The 21,062-nt window shown below is 43.4% G+C and overlaps 1 protein-coding gene and 1 pseudogene across 2 annotated transcripts in view; one reads left to right on the plus strand and one right to left on the minus strand.

The window, feature by feature from the left end:
* The window catches only part of RBMS3 (RNA binding motif single stranded interacting protein 3), a 1,621,798-nt gene that overhangs the window by 391,945 nt on the left and 1,208,791 nt on the right, over window positions 1–21,062 (plus strand). The gene's annotated exons all lie outside the window — the stretch shown is intronic.
* On the minus strand, window positions 698–15,750 carry LOC145520810 (mitochondrial carrier homolog 1-like; annotated as a pseudogene).

Genomic DNA, 21,062 nt, shown 5'->3' on the forward strand with positions numbered 1-21,062 from the left:
TGGACATGAATTTTAGCAAGCTCTGGGAGTTGGTGATGAAGCCTGGTGTACTGCAGTCCATGGGGTCACAAAGAATTAGACAAGACTGAGCAACTGAACTGAACTGAAGGGGATTCTGCCTCAGCTCCCCAGCCCTACCCACTTCCTCAGGTCTAATGGTGGCCAAGCCACTTGAGTTCAGGTTAACCCCTACCCAGCCCCTGTTTTTGTGCAGGCACAGGGCAAATATGGAACCTGGAGACCAACTTGGCTGGAGGTCTTAAAGGTGCTTAGAGATTAGCAGACCTCATCCATGGTGGCCAGGCTGAGACAATGTGGGCTTGTCTGTATGTGTATTTAAAAAAAACAACAACACAAAAACTTGAAATAGAGTCAATTTACAGTGTTATGTGTCAAGTGTTTAGCAGTGTGTTTCAATTATATCTATGTATGTAGCTTTTTCAGGCTGTTTTCCATTGTAGTTTATTACAAGATATTGAATTAGTTCCCTGTGCTTTACTGTAGGTTCTATTGTTTAGGGGCTGCAGTGTTTTTTCAGGTGGTTCACGTTATTCTGGGCAAAGCAGGATTCTGATGACACTTGGTGGTAGAAAGGTGTGGGAGCTGGGGGTACTGCAAAAAAGCTGGCCCCATCCCTCAGGTCCTTCCAGCCGTGGATCCACACTTGAACACTGTGCAGTGAGAGGGGAGGCCCTGCCTATGGCCCACAGTTGTTCACAGCCATGAGATCCACCCACCAGCAGGAAGAGAGAAGTCAGCATGCTCACTGGCATCCCCATCACAAATTTGGGTTGGCTCCCGATGGTCAGTCTGACTGGAGCTATCATCCACCAGGTATGCACTGAAGGAGGGGCCAGCAGGTTATAGTCTCGCAGGAAAACTGTGTCTCCTGGGAGGTGAGGGATTAAGCTGACAAAGGATCTCAGCAACCCTCTTTGAAAATCTTGCCAATGGAGCTCAATTCTCTGCTGTGCTTGGCCCCATGAAATGGACCAAGCGGCTGTTGAGATGACACCCAGAGGGTGGGAGAATGCATAGGACATGGTCTGTATCATCACCATCTAGGAGGTCTCCTTCTCTCCTCTCTTCAGAGGAGGCCTTGTGTCATCCTTGTTGGACACCTTCTCCATCTCATCTGGAGGAAAAACCTTCACGCTGCCCAGGTCAGTGGAGAGGCTGGTAGATGTCAGCAAAAGGCTCAGGCCTTGAAATAGCCTATCTTCCCACCCACTTGCAGTGTCCTCAGTGTAGGTGAAGAAGTTTGGAGGGTAGAGGACTTTCCTCCCCAGCACACTGGTCCCAATGGTGGGGGCTCACGACCCATCTAATGAGCAGCTTCATGTAGAGCCGCAGGTGACTGAGCACCATCATGCTGGTGCCCAGCGCCATGAAAAGACCTCGATGGTTAGGTCAGGGATTGGTCCCCAAAGCCCAGGTCCTCAACACATGGTGCATCCTGCAGGCTGAGGGTGGGGATGCGCAAGGCTGTGCAGGGATGCGTGGGTGTGGATTGACAGCAGGCCTGAATCCCACCTCAGCTCCTGCTCTGGCTCCCACCATCCTTGGGTAGCCCTGGGCACCACTGCAAGCCCAGGGCCCGAACTGTAGTTTTAATTTTGATTAAACTGGCCTCTGTTAAATGTTTTCAGACCCTACATCTCTGAGGAGGATGTGGGGGAGGAGAACAAACTCCAAGGTACAGGGCTTGTGAGAGAGGGTAAGATCAAGTGATGCTGGAGATTTCCTTCCACTAATAACTTTTATTAAGATTATTCATATGTGTGTTAAAGTTGTATTCCAAAGTTTCTTAAGTTTTGATCGAATTTCCCCCACTCCTATTTTTTTCCCCGTAATACAGGATGCAAAGATTTTTAGTAAAGTGTATTTAATGTTAGAGCAGAAATGCATGTATCTGCAGTTCTTCGCAAAAAGAAAGTTCTCAAAAAATATTTGCTAATTGGGCAGGAAATATAACCATGAGGATATTCCCAGAACATTTTACCTGAATGTCTCTTATTTATAGCTGAGCTCACCTTATCTCAGATTCCTAAAAAATTATCTGCCTCAACAGCCCCAATTCCTCTGTGAAATAAACCATTTCTGTTTCTCATTATGCCTTATTTATTCTCCTCCCAACACAAACTCTTAATTACCTGTGTGTCTGTGTTCCCCATTAGACTATGAGTTCTGCCAGACTGGGTGCCTGATAGGCACTCCACAAACACAAATTGTTGAACGCATGAATCAGTGTCGGGCGAATGTTTGTATCAGTTGTCAACCTAGAATCTTAATTTCTCTTGGGAGAGATAGAAAAATGACAAAGTGTACCCATCAACAGCAGGAAAGCTATTTCTAATAATGTCTTGCATTTATTAAGTAATACATATGGACACATGTTTTAATATAATCCTCATAACTGTCATATCAGGGCTTCCCTGGTGGGGCAGACAGTGGTAAAGAATCTGCCTCAGTGTGGGAGATTCAGATTCGATCCTGGGTCAAGAAGATCCCCTGGAGAAGGAGCTGGCAACTCACTCTAGTATTCTTGCCTGGAGAATCCCATAGACAGAGGAGCCTGTCTATACAGTCCATGAGGTTGCAAAGAGTTGGACATGACTGAGCAACTAACACACACACATACATCATATCAAAGAGTACTATTTTGCCCTCACTTCATAGATGAGGCTTGCTCCTTGGAAGAAAAGCTATGGCAAATCTAGACAGTATGTTAAAAAGCAGAGACATCATTTTGCCCAATGGTCCATATAGTCAATGCTATGGTTTTTCCAGTAGCCATGTACATATGTGACAGCTGGACCATTAAGTAGGCTGAGCGCCGAAGAAATGATGCTTTCAAACTGTGGTCCTAAAGAAAACTCTTGAGAGTCTCTGGGACAGCAAGGAGATCAAATCAGCCAATGTTAAAGGACATCAACCCTGAATACTCATTGGAAGGACTGATGCTGAGGATGAAGGTCCAATGCTTTGGCCACCTGATGTGATGAGCTGACTCGTTGGAAAAGACCCTGATGCTGGGAAAGATTGAGGGCAGGAGGAAAAGGGAGCGACAGAGGACGAGATGGTTGGATGACATCATCGACTCAATGGACATGAGTTTGAGAAAACTCCAGGAGATAGTGAAGGACAAGGAAGCCTGGCATGTTGCAGTCCATGGGGTTGCAAAGAGTCAGACATGACTAAGTGACTGAACTGAACTGAATTGAACTGAACTTTGCTTCTGAAATACCATAATCTCATATAGATTGAGACATGGAGAAAATTTAGTCAAGGAGAGACAAAATGACATAAGATAATGCTTTATAAATGCAGAGTCCAGGAACTTCCCTGGTCATCCAGTGGTTAAGAAGGACTCTGCAAGGGCTGTGAGTTCAAACCCAAGTCAGGAAGCTAAGATCCCACGTGCCTTGGTGTCAAAAAAACAAAATGCAGAACAGAAGCATCACTGTAACAAATTCAATATATAAACACTTTAAAAATGGTCCACATCAAAAAAAAAAATGCAGAGTCCATCTTCTATATGGGAGTGTATAGTCATCAGAAGCAGGTCAGCGAAATGTTGCCTCATGAAGGTCCCTTGAGAGCCTGTTCTAAAGGAAGAACTCAGAATTAACCAATTCACTGATGATTTATAAATAGTTTCTACTCCAGGGCGTCACGGTACTGAAAAAATTAGAAAATTTTAAAAAAGCTTGAAAACAGGTTATTCTGTTAAGTGAACTAAAATAGGCCCATACCTCAAATTACCCTAAGTCATAACCTCAAAATTATCTGAGTTATTTCATTTATTTTCAGAGCCAAGTTTTTATCCATAAGTTTTCATTTCATCCTTTCCCAAGTAATTGAAAATTCAATATTTGAGAGCCTGTGGTCTTAAGGTTTACTCTATCTATTATATAGAAAGTAGAGTTTGTGTGTCTGTGTTTGTCAGTGAGAGCAGGCATGGAGGAACACATATGTATGCATACTTATATGTATGTCATGTAGATTACCACATTCCATACAAAAGTATTCTTATTAAAAAGAGGAAAACTGGAGAAACACATTTATGTAACACCCCTATTCATAAAGAGGTTTTTTTTTTTTTATTTGTCTGTTTGCATATTTGTTTTCTCTGTATATCTGAATTGTTTTGTGATAGCTATTCAAAGTTTATTTGAACAGTTTGGCTGAATAAATGAGGAAAGAAGAGTGAGAATAAAGACAAGTCGGTATAGCTTGATTTTGTGAGAAACCAGAAGGCAACTTTAAAAGATTTTTCTCAATTCGGGAGGTATAAGCAAATGGTGCCCTTTACAATTTGCTATTCTTTGAAGCTGGTATTTCAGAGAATTTTTTTTGTGCTTTAAATTGGATAATTTATAAATGAATGCTCCCAAAGGAACTCTTAAAATCAAAGAAAAAAATATGCTGCTGGAAAATTGATTTGTCACCAGTACATTTTAGCCTAAATATTTTTCAACTTTGATAATGACTTGATTTAAAATTTTACTTGTGGAACATCAGGAATATGCAAATAATGTAGATGGGAGGGATGGATGTGGTGAAGGTATCTCCTGGGGGAAATGTTTCAGTCGCATCTCTCATATCATCTCCTAGAAATAGATCATTACTTGCAGTTGTACTTATATACCTCAAATTTAATATTTGGTTCCAGTTGGAAAAGGAGGAAAACAACATTCATGCTAGGGCTTCTGATCATCAGGTGCTGTGTTTGGTGTTTTCTGGATGTCTGGGCAGATCTGATTTAATTCTCAAGGCGATCCTAAGAGCAAGGTGGTACCCTGATTCTACTGATGGGAAAGAGGAGGCAGAGAGGCTGGAGGGAGTCATTCACAATGAAGGTCTTTTAATAACCATTTTTAAATTGAGGTATGGTCAATTTGAAATTGCCGTTACTTTGCCAACAAAGGTCTGTATAGTCAAAGCTATGGTTTTTCCAGTAGTCATGTATGGATATGAGAGCTGGAGCATGAAGAGGGCTGAGTGCTGAAAAATTGATGTTTTTGAACTGTGATGTTAGAGAAGACTCTTGAGAGTCCCTTGGACTGCAGGAAGATCAAGCCTGTCAATCCTAAAGGAAATCAACCCTGAATATTCATTGGAGGCACTGATGCTGAGGCTGAAGCTCTGATACTTTGGCCTCCTGATACAAAGAGCTGATTCACTGGAAAAGACTCTAATGCTGGGAAAGATGGAAGGTGCGAGGAAAGGTGGATAATAGAGGATAAGATGGTTGGATGGCATCACTGACTCAATGGACATGAGTTTGAGTAAGCTGCAGGAGGTGGTGAAGGACAAGGAAGCCTGGTGTGCTGCAGTCCATGGGATCACAATGAGTGGGACATGACTGAGCCACTGAACAACAACAACAATTTATAATGTTGTGTTAGTTTCAGGTATACAGCAATGTGATTCAGATATATATATATCCTCCCTGGTGGCTCAGATGGTAAAGAATCTTCCTGCAATGCAGGAGATCCGGGTTTGATCCCTGTGTTGGGAAGATCCCCTGGAGAAGGGAATAGGAACCCACTCTAGTATGCGTGCCTGGAGAATCCTATGGACAGAGGAGCCTGGTGGACTACAGTCCATTGGGTCGCAATGAGTCAGACACAAGTGAGCACGCACACACACAAATATATAACTGTTTTTGTTGTTATTATAGTTGCTAAGTTGTGTCCATCTCTTTTACAATCCCATGAGTCTTGAGAGTCCCGTGGACTGCAAGGAGATCCAACCAGTCCATCCTAAAGGAGATCAGTCCTGGGTGTTCTTTGGAAGGACTGATGTTGAAGCTGAAACTCCAATACTTTGGCCACCTGATGGGAAGAACTGACTCATTTGAAAAGACCCTGATGCTGGGAAAGATTGAGGGCAGAAGGAGAAGGGGATGACGGAGGATGAGATGGTTGGATGGCATCACTGACTCGATGGACATGAGTTTGGGTAAACTCTGGGTGTTGGTGATGGACAGGGAGGCCTGGCGTGCCGCAGTTCATGGGGTCGCAAAGAGTCGGACACGACTGAGCGACTGAACTGAACTGAACTGAGCTGTAGCCCGCCAAGCTCGCTGTTCGTGGGATTTCCCAGGCAAGAATACTGGAGAGGGTTGCCATTTCCTTCTGCAGGGGTTCTTCCTGAGCCAGGGATTGAACCTGCATCTTCTGCATTGGCAGGCATATTCTTTACCACTGAGCCACCAGGGTACGTATGTATGTGTATATATGTGTGTGTGTGCGTGCGTGTATATATATACACACTTTTTCAGATTCTTTTCCATTGTAGGTTATTACAAGATATTAAATATAGTTCCTTGTGCTATATATACCAAGTCCTTGCCACTTATCTGTTTTGTATATAGTACTGTGTATCTATACCAAGTCCTTGTCACTTATCTGTTTTGTATATAGTACTGTGTATCTGATAATCCCATACTCCTAATTTATCTAACATCCTCCCTAGCTGTCCTTGTCACTTATCTATATACCAAGTCCTTGTCACTTATCTGTTTTGTATATAGTACTGTGTATCTGATAATCCCATACTCCTAATTTATCTAACATCCTCCCTAGCTGTCCCCTTTGGTAACCATAAGTTTGTTTGTTTTCTTTGTCTGTGAGTCTGTTTCTGTTTTGTAAGGAACTCTGCTTACACCATTCTTTTAGATTCCACATGTAAGTGGTATCGATATGGTTTGTCTTTCTCTGACTAGCTTCACTGAGTATGATCATGTCTCGGTCCATCCATGTTGATGCAAATGGAACATTTTCCTTGTTTTTCGTGGCTGAGTGATGAAGTAATGAAATTTTAAAAGGTTTTTGTGGCTCTTTCCAACTTCTTCCACTGCAGAAGCAGTTCTCAGGCTTGAAGGGACATCACAGTCCCCTGGAGGGGGGTGCTGGGCTCCACCCTCAGACCTGATGATCCAGGGGTCCTGTGGAGCAGTCGAGACTGCATTTCCATCAAGTTCCCAGGTGATGCTGCAGCTGCTCCTGGAGCCACACTTCGAGAACCAGTGTCCTGTCCCAAAGGATGGGGTCTCGAAACCCATATTAATCACTCTCTGTTAATAAAAACTGAGTCTCTAGTGCCTGATTGAAATCTGCAGCCTGATGTGCTTTATTGCTCCTCAAATACAGGGTGTGTGCCCTTGGGGAAAAAGGTGGTTTGCCTGGGGGTCCTCAAAGCTACAGAGTAAACACCATGCATCTTCAAGGAACACCGGTTTTCTTTGATGGTAAACAGTTTAACATGCAATTTTTATACTAAAACACACACACAGCTAGGCTCTGGAGGAGAATACAAACTGATATGCATTCCTAAATAAAGCTCTAGATTTCAAAGTGAGTCTGCCCTTGTGGTAAAAGCAGCTTTAAGCTGTGCTTCCAGCCTCAGAGGGTGCAAGCTGGCTGTCCTCTGGCAGTGACAGGATTTAGCTGAGGAAAAAAAAGAGGTCGCTTTATGTCGATATTAAATACTTCCTTGAGCTGCAAGTTTCTGTTTCTGGATTCACATTCTAGTCTCTCCCTGACCTGATATTCCTTCAGGACCAGGTACACTGGCCTTTTTCTGAGGACATATAGAAACTTTACATTACTGTTTTTTAGAACTGGATGGGATAAACTTCAAATATACTTCTCCAGTATATGCGTGTGTGTGTATATATATATATATATATATATATGTATGTATATATATATATATATAATAGCGGCACGGGGAACTGTATTCAATATCCTATGACAAACCATAATGGAAAAGAATATGAAAAAGAATGTATGTAGTTGTATAACTGAATCCCTTTGCTGTACAGAAGAAATTAAGACAACATTATATATCAATTATATGTGTGTGCTAAGTCACTGAGTCATGTCTGAGTCCTTGCCAACCCCATGGATTATAGCCCACCAGACTCCTCTGTTCATGGGATTCTCTAGGCAAGAATACTGGAGTGGGTTGCCATGCCCTCCTCCAAGGAATCTTCCGGACCCAAGGACTGAACCAACGTCTCTTAAGTCTCCTGCATCGGCAGGCAGGTTCTTTACCACTAGCACCACCTGGGAAGCCCAATATCAAGAATAGTTCAATAAAATCTTTAAAAAAATTAAGAAAATTAAATATACTTTAAACCTGTTGTCTTCATGGAGGAAAAGAATTCAAAGTCAGCTTGGGTGATGTTTCCCTTCACTGGGGGTCTTAGTAAACTCTGGGATTCATGGCATGGGCCTCTGGATGATACCCAGCCCCCAGCATAGACACAAGTACCCAGGTCAAGGCCCTACCCCAGGCTCCACTGTCCATCTGGAGTGAGCATCCCACTCCATGCCAGGCATGAGCAAGTGGCCCTATCTTTGGTCCCCAGTTTGCAGCTTGGCTAAGGGTAGTGACACTTACCTACTTCCTCCTGAAAGTTCTCTCACTACCAGTTTCATCTGGCCCACAAGTGGAGAGTGGTTTTGGTTTTAAATGGTTGAAAAAGATCAAAACAGGAATAATGTTTCATGGCACATGAAAATGATAAGAAATTAAAATTTCTGTGATAGGAAAGGCAGTTTCCATAAATAAAGTTTTATTGGAACACAGCCACGCTCATTCCATTTTATTGTCTACAGCAGCTTTTGGCTGCCTTCCCACTCCAAGGACAGAGATGAGTGCTGTGACAGAGACTTTGTAGCCCACAAAGTCAAAACAAAGAAACTGTTCAGCAGAAAATGTATATAGATTCCTGCTCAAGACTATGCAGGAGTTGAGTGCATTCTGTATGTCTTAGATCCAGAATCAGACAGGTCCCTTCCCCTTGTCCTCCCTAGAATAGATTCTCTAGCCTGTCTGTCCTTCCCCTAAGGAAAACTTTGCTAACTGGTGGTTGTCTGAATGCCTGAGAACTCTGCAACAGAAAAGAAATGTATCCTTAAAATGGCGTATGTTACTCAGCCTCAGAACTCAAGGCTTGTAGAGATGAGAAAGGGAAAAGTATCTCTTATTTATTCCTATCCCAGGATAAAAAAAAAAAAAAAAAAAACTCTAAATTAATGTCAGTACATTTTCTTACCCTAATTCTTTTTTATTTTTAATTTTATTGAAGGGCTTCCCAGGTGGTGCTAGTGGTAAAGAACCCACCTGCCACTGCAGAGATGTGAGAGACGAGGGTTTGATCCCTGGGTTGGGAAGATCCCCTGGAGAAGGAAATGGCAACCCACTCCGGTATTCTTGCCTGGAGAATATGGGAGAGACGAACCTGGTGGGCTACAGTCTATAGAGATGCAAAGGGTCAGACACAACTACAGTGACATAGCACATAGTTGATTTGCAATGCTGTGTTAATTTCTGCTGTACAGCAAAGTGATTCAGTTATATATATATATAAGTGAGTATGTATATATATTATTTTTCATATTTTCTGTTATGGTTTCTCATGGGATATTGAATATAGTCCCCTGTGCTCTACAGTAGTAACTTGTTGTTTAGCCATCCTGTATATACTAGTTGACATCTGCTAATCCCAAACTCCCAGTCCATCCCTCCCTCACCCCCTTCTCCCCTTTGGTAAGCACAAGTCTCTTCTCTATGATCTAAGCCTGTTTTTTTTTTTTTTAGTAGATGAGTTAATTTGTGTCATATTTTAGACTGCACATATAAGTGATATCATATTTGCCTGGGTTCATAAAGTCTTCAAGAGGAAAGGCTGTGAGAAAATAGGAATGGATATGAGGTTTGCTCTTCATCCCATTGATACAAGAAAGTAAAAACAGGCAAAAACCTTGAGTGTCTCTCTAGGTGATTATGTTGGTAGTGGTACCACTTGTTCACTTTTTTCTCCAAGGAGAAATGTACTCACTCACAGACACCTGTGTCCATCCTGCCTTTTTCCCAGAAAGCAAAGTCTGAATCAGGACTTGCATGCAGCTAGTTCATTATGAAGGGTGATCCAGGGAATAGACTTGAGAGACAGGAAAACAGGATTAGAGGAAAAGTCAAGACAAGGGCGCAATTATTTAGTGTCTTCATTCTTAAAAAAAAAAAAAAAGCCTTTTTTTGGAGGTATAATCCACATAACATAAAATTCCTCCATGTGAAATGTATAATTTCATAGTTTTTGTGTATTCAAAGTTGTTGTTTTGCAGAAAGTTTTCACTTTCATCTCAGGTTCAAAGGATTTGCTAACAAAATAAGCCACTCGTTATACACAAGTAATACTGATATTTATTAGAGAATTATCTAGCTTACTGTCAATATACAAACATTAAAAGAAAAGAGAAATAGAAACAGCAGAGGATGCATCACCAAATTGGGTTTTGACCAACATCCAGACTCAAACAGTGCTGGGAAGTCCAATGTCACAGCATATCTGGAGTCCCAATTTTGGAAAAGTCCCAGGCAGCCCATCTGCTCCATGGGTGAGACTTTTAGAACTGCAGTTCAGGGTTCCCGCTTATCATCCCAGGGTGCAAAGTGATATCATCATCAATCTGTGAGCAACCTGCCACTCCGGTTTCATGTTAATGCACTTTGTTCTGTCCTATAAAACTTGGAATGTTAATCCTGGGGCTTGGTCGGCCAGACCCCCTCCAGGGTCTCAACAGTCACTAGACTCCTCCCCTGTCTTACCTCCCGGGGAACTCACAGCAGGCAGGCAGGGCACGCCCCGTGCAGCGTCCAGGCAGGTTAGAAGCCAGCTCGGGGGCCTGCTCTGCTTTATCTCTGACGCCCAAAGAAGACTATTTATTTAATTTCCCTCACAGTTGTGCAGCCTTCACCACAGTCAAATTTCAGAACATTTTCAGTATCCTGGTAGCCTTGTTTCCTTTACTAGTCCCTTCTCCCGGGTCCTGGTAACTACCAGTCTACTTTCTGTCTCTCTGCATTTGCCTGTTCCATGTAGGGGGAAGCCCATGAGACCGGCTTTTCACTGAGCATGTTTTCAAAGTTCAGCCATGTTTCAGAATGTGTCAGCCCTGCACATCTTTTTATTGTCAAATAACATTCCCTTGTATGAACAAACCACATTTTAATTATTCACTCACCAGCTGGTGGACATTAGTGATGTGGCTCCTTTTTGGCTATTATAAGGATGCCAGGAACTTTGGTACAGTATACAAGGTTTTGTGTGGACACATGTTTTCAATTTTCGTGGGTGTATTCCTAGGAGTGGCATTGCTGGGTCATATGGTAACTCTATGTTTAACCTTCTGAGCAACTTCTGGCCTGTTTTCCAAAACGATTATACCATTTTACATTCTAACATGCAATGAATGAGGGTTTCAATTTCCCTACATTCTTGGCAACGCTTGTTATTGTCTTTTTGATTTTGTCTGTTGTGCTGCTGCTGCTGCTAAGTCGCTTCAGTTGTGTCCGACTCTGTGCGATCCCATAGACGGCAGCCCACCAGGCTCCCCCATCCCTGGGATTTTCCAGGCAAGAGTCCTGGAGTGGGTTGCCATTTCCTTCTCCAGTACGTGAATGGGAAGAGTGAAAGTGAAGTCGCTCAGTCGTGTCCGACTCTTCGCAACCCCATGGACTGCAGCCTACCAGTCTCCTCCGTCCATGGGATTTTCCAGGCAAGAGTCCTGGAGTGGAGTGTCTGTTGTAGGAGGTGTGAGTTGATATCACACTGAGGCTTTGGTTTGCCTTTCCTGGCTAATGATGGTGAACATCTTTTGTGTGCTTATTGACCATTAGTATAGCTTTGGAGAAAATGTCTATTCAGACCCTTTCTCTATTTTTCAATTATTTGTCTTTTGATCACTGAATTATCAGAACCTGATCATACCATGGAAGTGTGCATTCTTCGGTCTATCAGCGATGAATTCTGCCGCATCCCTGAAGGATCAGGGGTTTCAGCATTGTCCACCTGAAGGACAGAGAGAGGAGCAGTTTTTTAGCCACACTTCTCATCCCCCCCCTCAGTGTTTCCTCGCAAAGTGTTAGCTCCCTTGCACTTTCAGGGTTTCCAGCTGTGAGTTCCGAGTGAGTTCTTGCAGCTGGTCTATATGCAGATTCAGGGGAGCCGCCGGGCAGCTGAAGTCATGTGCTGTTATGTCTCACGTCAGGTAAAGCTTCCAGGTAGAAGCCTGTTGTTGCGCCAATGGCTGGAGTAAATGGTTTGATGGAAGATGTGAATTAAGGTACAAAGCTACTCAATACAGTGTGTCCACAGAAGTACCTCAATCTCCTCATGCTTTCCATCATCTTTAACATTCACAGAGATTTCAAAGCTGTGGTCACCCCTCCAAGTCTACAAAATGCTTAAACATGAGGGTCTGTGGAATTAGCTTCAGCTATTACTTCTGCAACTCCTTCTGGGGCCGCAATTAACATTCATTGCCTATCTTTCTCTCTCTCATTCTTTATTTCCTTCACCTTTAGTCAGCACTTCAGTGCAGACAAGTTGCTTGCTTGGTAGGGTAGCTCCGAGCTTCATCTCTGAGGGATGCAAGTCCTCAATTGCCTTACCTTTCTTGAGCTGTGGTTTCTGCAGTTTCCCGTTTACAGTGGTTACTGAGCACAGAAGCACTGAATGATGCCACAGGGAGGCCCCGAGGTGCCACACCGTGCTCCTTCCTGCTCCTCGTCGTGTAACAACATCCTTCCCTCCACATGGTAATGGGATCAATTAGGACTGCCAACATAATAATGCCTTTTCTTGCTTAATGTTCTACTGTAATGAGGAGCCCCAACATGGCAAGGTGGTAGCTATAGGTTAAGGTTATGTGGAATCTAACATTTTAGGGACAAGAAGAACAAATTTCAGAAACTAGGAACTGGGCATGGGAAGTCTTCTCTATCTGGCTTGTGCCCCTTGGTACCATTCCAGGCAACATGTGTCTCAGCCATTGCTTCAGCAGCAAGCCTCAGAGCACAGTGTCCAAGACTCACAGCTTGTTGTCCCTGAGGTGGGCCTTATGGGAGACTTCAGCGAGCCACTCCAATGCTGTCAGGCTGATTGCTTCTGAGTGATGTGATATATGGTGGATCAAGTGATCAAATGCCCATCACCATAAGAAAGTGTCTTTTAGTTGGCGGTGGTTGGTATCATAGGCAGCTGTAAGGATGTTCTGTAAGTCTGTGCATGGTTCCAACAGAGGGACGGTAGGCCAGGAAGGCAATCCCATGTCTGGAAGAGGTATCAATTCCAGTAAGTAATATTCTAAATGTGCTGTGTGTGTACTAAGTCACTTCAGTTGTATCTGACTCTTTGTGACCCTCAGGACCATAGCCCACCAGGCCCCATCGTCCATGGGATTCTCTAGGCAAGAAGAGTGGAGCGGGTTGCCATGCCCTCCTCTGGGGGATCTTCCTGACCCAAGGATCAAACCCATGTCTCTTCTGTCTCCTGCAATGGCAGGTGGGTTCTCTACCACTAGCACCATCTGGGAAGCCCAAAGGCTGACTTGTCAGATTCCAACAGAGGGACTGTAGGCCAGGAAGGTGATTCCGTGTCTGGAATAGGTATCAATTCCAGTAAGTAAAATTCTAGATAGGAGTCAGCTAATAAATCAATCTACCAGGAAGTGGCTGGCAGTTCTCGTCAGGAGACAGTGCATCAGACTGCTCTTGGCAGGCTGAGTATTCGATGGTGACCTTGGTAAGAGGAGTTCCTTGCTGTGTGACCCATGCACCACCTGCATTGCTGTTACCATCACCATAACAACTCTGTTCCTGGGCCCTTTGCTCAGGCTCTGGGGCAATGGTCACGTTAGAGTGAGCTCCAGCACGAGACACAAACGAGCTTGTTTTGTGTCCTTTGCAACAAGTTCACCCCTGTGTCTGTTCCCCAAATTCCTTTGTCTCTGCTCTTCTGGTCTCACTCTTTCCTGGCAGCTGACCAATAAGTAGAGACATTCAGCAATGCCTGGAATTGGATATTATTGTACATTTCAACTCGGGTCATTTCTTTCTCCATACAAAGCAAAGACCACATTTCCTGTTCTTACCTTTGTCCACTGGGAGGATTTCCCTCAAGGTCATCTCAGTCCTTGTTTCCGTAGGGCAGCAGCATCAGCACCAATACCCTGAGCCCATCTGTCAGGGACCTGGACCCACATGTCTTCTTCTAGGATCAGTGTCCCCCTGAGGATGTAACACATGAGGTGAGAGATGGGCCACCTCCTCCTGTAAGTTCTTTGCGCCTCCAAGACCCATCTGTGCCGGATCCTGGAGGCACCGTTTTCATCACATGAAGGACTGCTGCAGCCACTCTACATTATGGTTTGAAGGGTCTGATAATATCAGTTCATAATGAGAAACCCAGACACACACTTCCTTGGCGTTCTCTGGTCAGGCTGTTAAGATTCTCCTAGGGCTTCAGAATCTGCCTTCCATACAGGAGACCTGGGTTCGATCCCTGGGTTGGGAAGATCCCCTGGAGTAGGAAATGGCAACCCACTCCAGTATTCTTGCCTGGAGAATCCCCATGGACAGAGGAGCCTGGGGGGCTACAGTCCATGGGATCACAAAGAGTCAGGCATGACAGAGTGACTAACACCTTCACTTTCAGGACTTCTTAGCACTCTAGGAACTGTTTTCCAACAGTTTCTCCTGCTAAAAACATGGTCTTATTCTAGAATCCAAGGTATATGCACTAGACGCTTCCATTGAGGCTTGTCAGAGATGATACACTGCATTCTTATTCAGCAGGAGTGTCCCTAACACCATGACATCTGTTAGTCTTATGGCCTCAGTGGCACGACAGCTCGCCCTACATCCTGCAACGGCTGCAGAATCTTCTCTCGCTCTGAGCACCCCTTTCTGCATCACCTGATAAATGGCTTAGAGCAATATTCCCAAGTGTGGTATGAGTTGCCTCTAAAATTCACAGAGACTCACCAAATGCTGTACATCATTTTTAGAGCTATGGAATAAGGGCAGTGATGTCTTCTCTCCTTAGGGGAGGCTGTCCTGCCATGCCAGACCCTGTTCCTGAGATACTGTGGTCTGTGCTCTGTAGTCACAGATCTTCACGGGTCAAGACTCCCTGGTTGCCACTTTGGCTTTGTTTTTCCTCACGGTAATTTCATCCATCTTGCCTCTGTCTGTTAAGTAATGCCACATGGCCTCTGCTATCATGAGATCCCACTGTCCTTATTGAAGCTATAAATCCCAGCCCTTGTCAGCATCTTCTACTGTTAATGTTGTCCTGCAGGACCCAGCACCAGGGAGCCTGGAAAAGATGCTGTAGTTCCCCTCATGAATGGAGTGTCCCCCTGCTTACTCTGTCCTGAGCTTATTTTTATGTCCAGTCTTGGGGTCTTACTGATTTTTCAATGTCCTACTTCAGTCTTCTACCCAAATCCCTGTAAGTACCTGGAGATCAGTTCCCCATATGCCCCAGTGTGGCTTCCTTATGTTCTGACCACACCTGGGACCTTGGGAAACTCCTGTGTTCAAAAACCTCAGAGTATATTCATAATCAAGCCATCTATTCTCAGAAGTACCCACAATTTCAGACTCATTTCACATACTTCCTGTACCTTGGGTCTAAATCGAAGAGGATTGGAAGTGGCACAAATTCCTTACAGGTGCCTGCTCTTTCTTATTTTCCTGAAATCCTGTTTGTTTTCTCCCCAGCTCAGAGCGAGCGTGTGTGGAGGTGTGGGAGCCACTGCCAGTGCTCACTGATACTTGCTCCCCTTTCCCTTTTGGGTGAATGAGCAACACAACTTCTGGCCTCAGTGCAATGAGGCAGAGCCGAATCCCTAGTTCCCGTGGATGGTCTGGGGTCAGATACATTGTCTGTCACCCTGGAGCTGAGGCAGTTGTGTTATCAGTTAGCTCAGGCCACCAGGACAAAATACCACAGACTGGATGGCTTAAACAAGAGACATCTGAGACTTCCCTGGTGGTCCAGTGGGTAAGACTCCACCCTCCACTGCAGGGGGTGAGGGTTCAATCCCTGGTTGGGGAGCTGAGATCCCACATACCTTGTGGCCAAAAAGAAAAAAAAAAGAACAACTAAAACAGAAGTGATATTGTCGCACATTAAATAGACTGTAGAAATCATCCACATCAAAAAAAAAAAAAGTGTGGGACATTAAAAAAAACAAAACAAAACCATAAATGTTTCCTCACAGTTACAGTAAAAGGTGCTGGAAAACTGGGTTTCTGAAGAGAGCTGTCCTCCTGCTTGTAGAATGGTCACCTGCTTGCTGTGACCTTGCTGTCCCCATGCTGCTTCTGCTCCTTATCAGGGCACCATCCTCATCAGATGGGGGCCCATCCTCAGGACCTCATTTCATATTAACCAATATAAAGGTCCTGCCTCCAGATACAGTCACATGGATGCTAGGGCTTCAACATATGAGTTTTCAGGAGATACAGTTTGATCTGTAACAGCAGGGCACCTTTTCTGGGTCATCCTCCAACTTTCCTGAGCAACACTGGAAGCTCTCTGTCCAGGTGGCAGAGCTGTTCCAGATGAAAGGGATATGAGTGCTGAACCTTGGCTCTTGGAAGGCACTGCCTTGGCGAGCCAATGGGACTGGAGAGAACTTGGAGTAAGGAACAATGTGTGTGTGGTCATAGAGCTATGGGGGTGGTTTTGTTACTCCAGCACAACCCATCCTATCCTGAATAATAAGGGAAACTGTAGCTCCTGGTATGCACATGCTCTCTAATTCCTTTCTGCCTCAGGGTTAGTGTCAGTCAGTCAGTCAGTCAGTCAATTCAGTCGCTCAGTCGTGTCCGACTCTTTGCGACCACATGAACTGCAGCACGCCAGAACTCTCTGTCTATCACCAACTCCTGGAGTTTACTCAAACTCATGTCCATTGAGTCAGTCATGCCATCCAACCATCTCATCCTCTGTCGTCCCCTTCTCCTCCCACCCTCAATCTTTCCCAGCATCAGGGTCTTTTCAAATGAGTAAGTTCTTCGCATCAGGTGGCCAAAGTATTGGACTTTCAGCTTCAGCATCAGTCCTTTCAATGAACACTCAGGACTGATCTCCTTTAGGATGGACTGGTTGGATCTCCTTGCAGTCCAAGGGACTCTCAAGAGTCTTCTCCAACACCACAGTTCAAAAGCATCAATTCTGCGGAACTTAGCTTTCTTTACAATCTAACTCTCACATCCATACATGACTACTGGAAAAAACACAGCTTTGACTAGACAGACCTTTGTTGGCAAAGTAATGTCTCTGCTTTTTAATATGCTGTCTAGGTTGATCATAACTTTCCTTCCAAGGAGTAAGCGTCTTTTAATTTCATGGCTACAATCACCATCTGCAGTGATTTGGAGCCCCCCCCAAATAAAGTCTGCCACTGTTTCCACTGTTTCCCCATCTATTTGCCATGAAGTGATGGGACCTGATGCCATGATCTTAGTTTTCTGAATGTTGAGCTTTAAGCCAACTTTTTCACTCTCCTCTTTTACTTTCATCAAGAGGCACTTTAGTTCTTCTTCACTTTCTGCCATAAGGGTGGTGTCATCTGCATATCTGAGGTTATTGATATTTCTCCTGGCAATCTTGATTCCAGCTTGTGCTTCATCCAGCCCAGCATTTCTCATGATGTACTCTGCATAGAAGTTAAATAAGCAGGGTGACAATATATAGCCTTGACATACTCCTTTTCCTATTTGGAACCAGTCTGTTGTTCCATGTCCAGTTCTAACTGTTGCTTCCTGACCTGCGTACAGGTTTGTCAAGAGGCAGGTCTGGTATTCCCATCTCTTTCAGAATTTTCCACAGTTTATTGTGATCCACACAGTCAAAGGCTTTGGCATAGTCAATAAAGTAGAAATAGATGTTTTTCTGCAACTCTCTTGCTTTTTTGATGATCCAATGGATGTTGGAAATTTGATTTCTGGTTCCTCTACCATTTATAAAACCAGCTTGAACATCTGGAAGTTCATGGTTCATGTATTGCTGAAGCTTGGCTTGGAGAATTTTGAGCATTACTTTACTAGCGTGTGAGATGATTGAAATTATGTGGTAGCTTGAGCATTCTTTGGCATTGGCTTTCTTTGGGATTGGAATGAAGTGACCTTTTCCAGTCCTGTGGCCACTGCTGAGTTTTCCAAATTTGCTGGCATATTGAGTGCAGCACTTTCACAGCATCATCTTTTATGAAGTATTTCAACTGGAATTCCATTACCTCCACTAGCTTTGTTCATAGTGATACTTCCTAAGGCCCACTTCACATTCCAGGATGTCTGGCTCTAGGTGAGTGATCATACTATCATGATTATCTGGGTTGTGAAGATCTTTTTTGTACAGTTCTTCTGTGTATTCTTGCCACCTCTTCTTAATATCTTCTGGTTCTCTTAGGTCCATACCATTTCTGTCCTTTATCGAGCCCATCTTTGCATGAAATGTTCCCTTGGTATCTCTAATTTTCTTGAAGAGATCTCTAGTCTTTCCCATTCTATTGTTTTCCTCTATTTCTTTGCACTGATCACTGAGGAAGGCTTTCTTATCTCTCCTTGCTATTTGTTGGAACTCTGCATTCAAATGGGCATATCTTTCCTTTTCTCCTTTGCTTTTTGCTTCTCTTTTTTTTCACAGCTATGTGTAAGGCTTCCTCTGACAGCCATTTTGCCTTTTTGCATTTCTTTTTCTTGGGGATGGTCTTAATTCCTGTCTCCCGTACAATGTCACAAACCTCCGTCCATAGTTCATCAGGCACTCTGTCTATCAGATCTAGTCCCTTAAGTCTATTTCTCACTTTCACTGTATAATCATAAAGGATTTGATTTAGGTCATACCTGAATGGTCTAGTGGTTTTCCCTACTTTCTTCAATGTAAGTGTGACTTTGGTAATAAGGAGTTCATGATCTGAGCCACAGTCAGCTCCCGGTCTTGTTTTTGCTGACTGTATAGAGCTTCTCCATCTTTGGCTGCAAAGAATATAATCAATCAGATTTCAGTGTTGACCATCTGGTGATGTCCATGTGTAGAGACTTCTCTTGTGTTGTTGGAAGAGGGTGTTTGCTATGACCAGTGTGTTCTCTTGGCAAAACCATATTAGCCTTTGCCCTGCTTCATTCTGTACTCCAAGGCCAAATTTGCCTGTTACGCCAGGTGTTTCTTGACTTCCTACTTTTGCATTCCAGTCCCCTATAATGAAAAGAATATCTTTTTTGGGTGTTAGACTTGTATTACTGTAATATTGAATGGTTTGCCTTGGAAACGAACAGAGATCATTGTCATTTTTGAGATTGCATCCAAGTACTGCATTTTGGACTCTTCTGTTGACCATGAGGGCTACTCCATTTCTTCTGAGGGATTCTTGCCCACAGTAGTAGATATAATGGTCATCTGAGTTAAATTCACCCATTCCAGTCCATTTTAGCTTGCTGATTCCTGAAATGTTGACTTTCACTCTTGCCATCTCCTGCTAGATCGCTTCCAATTTACCTTGATTCATGGACCTAACATTCCAGGTTCCTACGCAATATTGCTCTTTACAGCATCAGTCCTTGCTTCCATCACCAGTCACATCAACAACTGGGTGTTGTTTTTGCTTTGGCTCCATCTCTTCATTCTTTCTGAAGTTATTTCTTCACTTTTCTCCAGTAGCATATTGGGTACCTGCTGACCTGGGGAGTTCATCTTTCAGTGTCCTATCTTCTTGCCTTTTCATACAGTTCATGGGGTTCTCAAGGTAAGAATACTGAAGTGGTTTGCCATTCCCTTCTCCAGCGGACCACATTTTGTCAGAACTCTCCACCATGACCCGTCTGTCTTGGGTGGCTCTACATAGCATGGCTCATAGTTTCATTGAGGTAGACAAGGCTGTGGTCCATGTGATTAGATTGATTAATTTTCTGTGATTGTGGTTTCAGTCTGTCTGCCCTCTGATGCCCTCTCTCAGCACCTACCGACTTATTGGGGTTTTTCTGACCTTGGATGTGGGGTATCTCCTCTCCACCACTCTGGCATCGTGCAGTCACTGCTCGCCACTCCACATGATTAGTGTAAGGTCCTTTAAATCTAGGAAATCTTATTTGCATTTTTCTATATAAGAGTGGCCATAATTTCAATAACAGGTAATATTTTGTGTATTGCTTTCCGCCCCATGTCATCATATAGTTTCCATAAGGATCATTTTGTTGGCTCCACAATACCTCCATTCAAAAGCTGAGTATCTAATTTTGAAGACATTCTTTTCATATATGTTATTATTTTACATCTAATTTTGCTTGCCAATGCAAAGCTTTTCTTCCAGTGCCTTTCCTGGAGTGAATTACCAGAGTTTAAAAATATAGGGTATTTGTTACATTAATTTTTATTTGAGTATAGCTGCTTTAGAATGTTGTGTTAGTTTTATGTGTACAGAAGAGTGAATCAGCCATATGTGTACATATATCCCCTCCTTTTTGGACTTCCTTCCCATTCATGTCACCACAAAACATTGAGTAGAGTTCCCTGTGCTATACAGTATATAATTCTGTTTACAGAATTAACACGCAACTAGTTCTCATTACTTACCTATTTTATACATAGTATCAAAAGTGTATATGTGTCAATCCCAATCTCCCAACTTTTCCCCTTCCTATTACCCCCTTGGCATCCATATATTTGTTCTCTATATCTGCATCTCTATTTCTGATTTGCAAATAAGATCATCTATATCATTTTTCTAGATTCTACATATATGCATTAATATGCAATATTAGTTTTTTGCTTTCTGACTTACTTCACTCTGTATGATAATATACCTTTGTTTTTAATTTAAAATGTATGTAATGTTCAGATTCATGAAGCCACGGTATTGTTCACTTCTCAAAACATGACATTTTTCTCTACTCTCTTTTGCTTTAGCTCCCAAGTAATTTTATTTATGTGCTACTGCCGAGGTACACAGAGCTTTCTCATATAATGAAGTGTGTTGTGCAAAGAACAGAAAGTTCCTCCCCTAAGGAGCTTGGAGTCAGCAGGCACATCACCTAATCCAGAATACAGAATAAAGAACAAGTGCTATGTGAGGGGTAGAGCTGTTTCTGGAAAGATCAGCAGCACGGTGTTTTTTTTAGCCTCGCACACAATTGATGCTATGGTTCAATAATTTATCAGGTAAAAGGAGACATTTAACAATGAAACA

The sequence above is a fragment of the Giraffa tippelskirchi genome, chromosome 9 (genome assembly GCF_054371585.1).
Source record: "Giraffa tippelskirchi isolate mGirTip1 chromosome 9, T2T-mGirTip1v1.2.pri, whole genome shotgun sequence".
NCBI lineage: Eukaryota > Metazoa > Chordata > Mammalia > Artiodactyla > Giraffidae > Giraffa > Giraffa tippelskirchi.